Below are 6,206 nucleotides of genomic sequence, written 5' to 3' on the forward strand. Positions count from 1 at the left end.
ACTCAGCACACAAGGACCATCTTCCACTCCCCTGTGATGGCTTCCCCAACCAATCAGCAGCACCCATTTCCTAGTCCCCTGCCCACCAAACCGTCCTTGAAAACCGCTAACCTCCAAGCCTTCAGGACAACTGATTTTAATAACTCCATCTTCTGTATGGCATGGCCAGTCTTGCATCAGTTAAACTCTTTCTTTACTGCAAAGCTGTAGTCTGAGTAAAATGATTTTGTCTGTGGGGCCGGTAGGAAGAACCTGATGGGTGATTACATTAGTGTTAGCTTTACACTTCCCATTGTCACAGACATGATAAACTGTGTCCTAAACTACTGTATACTTATTTTTTTTTAATTTTTTACATTTAACAAATATTTATTGAGTACCTTTTTTTGTGCTAAACCTCATAGTACTATAGATATAAGGGAAACAATGGTGAATAACACAGAAAAAGGCCCTTGCCCCCAAACCCTTACTATCTGATGGGATAGAAGGTTATAAGTAAATAATCAAACACAATAAAATCTGGTTCCTGTGCCTTAACGCCATAACAAGCAGCCCACCCAAACACGAAAACCATATTTTGTGAGTTCTGTCCTCTCCCTCATCATCTGTACCCAAATTACTCGATTGCTTTAATTGTGAATGTGTAGGAATGTGACTTAGCATTTTGTTTAGATTTGAATCTCTGAGGTATTCTTTATTAACCTGTAGTGACATCAGGCAGCCAGGATATTTTCACATTTTTGATCTGCAATCTGCAATATGTAGACAAGATGGAGGCTGCACCTCCAGGTCACATGTGCATAATCCAGGAAAAAAGAAGAAAGAAAGACAAAGGGATGAAAGTCTAAGTGGGCTTTGTTCTTGTGAACAAGAAATGAGAGTCTTCCACAGCAACTCTACCTATATCTCTTTGGTCGGTATACTATCACATAGTTGCCTGCAGTTAGAAGGAAGCTGAAATATTAACAGTGTAACTAACACTCATGTTGCAGTCTTAAATAAAAAGGGATTCTATTAGGAAGACAGAAGTTTGGAAAAATGTCATGAGGTGACTAGCAGTTAATTAGAAAAATTAAAATTGCCTTTTATATAATTTTTTGGTAAACACTGAATCTTTCAAAGTAATTAACATCTTCATGTTAAAACTGAAATTTCCACAAAAACCAAAATTAGGAAAATGGAAAATTTTAACTCAAAAAATTTACATTGTAACTAAATTAGAGAAAACCTTAAATTGTTGTAATTTCCTGAATTCTTATTTTTTTATATAAAGTTTTACAGTTTTATTTGTTTGAGTTTCTATTGGAAACCACATAAATCTAATACCAGTACTTTAACAAATTGGTCTTTATAAATATTCTGACCACCAAACTAATGGGACAGACTTGAGTGACTACAGATTATAAAATTAGTTTTTAAAGCCACTAAAAAGATAACTACAACCCACAGCAAGAACCAACAGCAAGCTCTGGGGAAGGGAAATAATATTTCAGAAATGCTACATATAATAATCAGAATGCCAGTTTTTAACAAAGAATTATAAGGCATGCAAGAAGAAATGGTAGCATGGCAAACTCAAAGGGAAAGAAATTAATTGACGGGAATCCCAGACATTGGAATTACTAGACAAATAGTTACATCAAATGTCTTAACTGTGCGCAAAGAGCTAAAGGATATGATGAACAAAGAAGACACATCAAAAGAATGATGCATGAGCTAACATACAATAACTGAAAATCAAAAAGTCACTGGAGGGGTTCTATAGCAAATTTCAGCAGGCAGAAGAAAGAATAAAAAAACATAAATATAGGCCAGTTGAAATTATGCAGTTTGAGGAACATAAAAAAGGAATGAAGAAAAATGAACAGAGCCTAAGAGATAGGTGAACAACATTAAACATAACAACATATGCATAGTGAAAGTCAACACATACATAGTGAACATCACAGAGGCAAAGAGGGAGAAAGAGGCATGTTATAATTTGGATATTTGTCCTCCCAAGTCCGAAGTTAAAATTTGGTACCCAATTTTGAAGGTGAGGCTAAATTGGAGGTATTTGGGTGATGGGGGCAGTTTCTTCATTAATGACTTAGTACAGTCTTCATGGTAATTAGTAAGTTTTTATTCTATCAGTTCTTGTGACAGCTGATTGTTTAAAAGAGGCTGGTGCCTCCTCCATCTCTCTCTTGCTTCTTTTCTGATATAGTTTGGGTACTTGTCCCCACCCAATTCGCATACTGAAATGTAATCCACAATATTGGATGTGGGCCCTTGTGGGAGGTGATTAGTCATGAGAGTGGATTCTAATGGTTTAGCATCATCCCTGAGTACTGTCTCATGATAGAGTTATCATGAGATCTGATTGTTTGAAGATGTGTAGCACCTCCTCCTTCACTCCGTCTCTCTCCTGCTCTGCCAAGTAAGGATGGTGCTTGCTTCCCCTTCACTTTCTGCCATTATTCTGTTTTCTGAGTCCTCTCCAGTATGCCTCCTGTATAGCCTGTGTGGCTGTGAGTCAATTAAACCTCTTTTATTCATAAATTACACAGTCTTGGGTAGTTCTTCATAGCAGTGTGAGAACAGACTAATTCAAATGGTTTATCACCATTCCCTTGGTGCTATCCTTATGATAGTGAGTGAATTATTGCAAGAAATGGTTGTTTAAAAGTGTATAGCACTCTCTCTCACTCTCTCTCTTGCTCCCATTCTCAACATGTACAATACCTGCTCCCCCTCACATTCTACCATGATTGTAAGCTTCCTGGGGCCTCCCGAGAAGCTGAGCAGATGCCAATATTATGCTTCCTTTAAAGCCTGCAGAACTGTGAGCCAATTAAATCTCTTTCTTTTGTAGATGATCCAGTCTCAGGCATTTCTTTATAGTGATGTAGGAATGATCTAATACACTTTCTCACCATGTTGTCTCTGCACACACCATCTCCTCTCCACCTTCCACTGTGAGTGGAAGCAGTCTGAGGCCTTCACCAGAAGCACATGCTGGTAACATGCTTCTTGCACAGTCTGCAGAATTGTGAGCCAAATAAACATCTTTTCTTTATATATTACCCTACCTTGGCTATTCTTTTATAGCAAATGGACTAAGATGGGACAAAAAATATATTTCAAGAAACAATGGCTAAAAATACCAACATTCAGTGAAAGACATAAATCTACATGTTCAAGAAGCTCAACAAATTCCACATAGGATAGACTCAGAAATAACCAAATTTAGTCCATTTAGGCTGCTAACACAAATTACCACAAACTGGATGACTTATACATAACAGAAACTTATTTACAGTTCTAGAGATGGGGGAGTTCAATCAAGATGCCATCAGATTTGGTGTCTGATGAGGGCTTGCTCTCTGGTTCATAGATGGCACCTTCTTGTTGCATCCTCACAAGGTAAAAAAGGACAAATGAAGTCCCTTGGTTCTATTTTATAAGTGCACTAACCCCATTCATGAGGGCTCCACTTTCATGTTCTAGTCAGCTTCCCAAAGTCCCATCATTTAATACCATCATCCTGGGGATAAGGTTTTAACACATGAATTTGGGAGCACACAACTAGACCATAGTACACACCAAGATACATTGTGATTAAACTGTCCAAAGCCAAAAGCAGATAAAATCTTGAAAGCAGCAGGGAAGAATGACTTTTCATGAACAAGGCATCCTCAATAAGATAAATAGCTAATTTCTCTTCAGAAACCATAGAGATCAAAAGATGATAAGAGGACATATTTAAAGTGTCAAAAGAAAAATAGAACTGCCAATGAAGAAATTTATATCCAGAAAAACCATCCTTCAAAATTGAAGGAGAAATAAAGACATTTCCAGGTGAAGAAAAGCTGAGAGATTTCATTCCTAGTAGAACTGCCCTACAACAAATTGTAAAGGCTTTTACTTCTATATACTAACAACAAACTATCTGAAAAAAAAATTAATAAAACAATTCTATTTATGAAAGCACCAAAAAGAATAAAGTACTTAGGAATAAACTTAGCCAAGGAGGTGAAACACTCGTATACTGAAAACTACTATATGTTGATAAAAATTTTTTAAAAGACACATATAAATGCAAATGCAAAGATATCCTGTGCTCATAGATTAAAAGACTAATATTGTTCGAATGTTGGTACTACCTAAAGTGATCTATATATTCAATGCAATTTTCATAAATATCCCAATGGCTTTTTTTTTACAGCCATCAAAAAAAATTCTAAAATTCGCACGGAAAAACAAAAGACTCACAATAGCCAAAGCAATTTTGATAAAATAAAATGAAGTTGGAGGCATCACACTTCCTAGAGTCAAAATATATTACAAAGCATTAACCTCACATGGTGGCATGTGCTTGTAGTTCTAGCTACTTAGGAGGCTTAGGTGGGAGGATTGCTTGAGCCCAGGAGTTTGAGAGATATGATTGCACCACTGCACTTCAGCCTAGGTAACAGAGTAAGAACCTGTCTCAATTTATATATATAACAAATTTATATATATATATATATATACAGATATATGAATTATATATAACAAAGCTATTACATATACTATAATGTTTCAGTTACTATAGCTTTGTTATATGTAATGTATATAATCTAAATTATGTAATATATAGTTATATTATATTTATATATTATATATAAATTATGTATAACAAACAAAGTTATAGCAACTAAAACAGTATGGTGCTGGCATAAAGACCAATGGAACAAAATAGAGAGCCTAGAAATAAAACCCATGTCTATATAGTCAACTGATCTGACATAGCCATCAAGAATACAATGGAGAAAAGATAGTGTCTTCAACAAACGGTTTTGGGAAAATGAATATGTATATGCAGAAGAATAAAACTGGACCACTGTCTTATGCCATATACAAAATCAGCTCAAAATACAGACTTAAATATAAGACCAGAAACTGTAAGACTTAAATATAAGACCAGAAACTGTAAAATTACTAGGGGAAACACAGGGAAAAAACTCTATGACATTGGTCTAGGCAATGATTTAATGGATATGAACACCAAAAGCACAGACAAGGAAAGCAAAAATAGGCAAGTGGGTAGCATCAGACTAAAAAGTGAGACTAGGTTCTACACAGCAATGGAAACAGTGAAGAGTGAGAAGGCAACCTATGGAATGGGAGAAAATATTTGCAAACCATATATCTGATAAGGAGTTAATATCCCAAAATATATCAGAAACGCCTATAACTTAATGACAAAAAAAAAAAACAAAACAAGTATACCTTGTTTTATTGTGCTTTGCTTTATTGCACTTTGAGATACTGCATTTCTTACAATTTGAAAGTTTGTGGCAACCTTTTCCCAAGTTAAGTCTTAGTGACGCCATTTTTCCAACAGCATGTGCTCACTTTGTGTCTCTGTCTCACAATAATTCAAACTTTTTCATTATTATGATATTTGTTATTGTGATCCATAATATGTATCTTTGATGTTATTATTGCAATTGTTTTGCAGTGACAAGAACCATGTGCATATAAGATGGCAAACTTAATTGATAAACATTGTGTACATTCTAATTGCTTTACTGGCCATTCTTCCATTTCTTTTTCTCTCCTGAGGCATCACTATTCCCTGAGATAAAACGATATTGAAATTTAGGCCAATTAATAACCCCAAAATGGCCTCTAAGTGTTGAAATGAAAGGGAGAATTGCATGTCTTTCACTTTAAGTCAAAAGCAAGCAATGAGTAATGTCACAAGCTGAGACAGGTTGAAAGCTAGACCTGTTCTATTGCACCAAACAGCCAGGTTATAAATACAAAAGAAAAATTCTTGAAGGAAATTAAAAGTGTTATTCCAGTGAACACATGGATGATAAGAAAGCAAAACAACCTTGTTGTTGATATGGAGAAAGTTTTGGTGTTCTCAACAGAAAATAAAACCAACCATAACATTACCTTAAGCCAAAGGCTAATTCAGAAGACCTTACCTCTCTTCAGTTCTATGAAGCCTGAGAGAGATAAGAAAGGTGCAGAAGCATAGTTTGAAACCAGAAGAGATTGGTTTATAAGGTTTAAGGAAAGAAGCCATCCCCATAAAAATCCCTCTTAAAAATGCCATTCCTCTTAAAAATGCAAAGGGAAGCAGCAAGTGCTGATGTAGAAGCTGCATCAAGTTATTCAGAAAATCTAGCAAACATAAGTAATGGTGGTGGCTAAACTAAACAGTAGATTTT

This window comes from Sapajus apella, unplaced genomic scaffold (assembly GCF_009761245.1).
Source record: "Sapajus apella isolate SASKATOON/1434 unplaced genomic scaffold, GSC_monkey_1.0 scaffold3, whole genome shotgun sequence".
Taxonomy (NCBI): domain Eukaryota; kingdom Metazoa; phylum Chordata; class Mammalia; order Primates; family Cebidae; genus Sapajus; species Sapajus apella.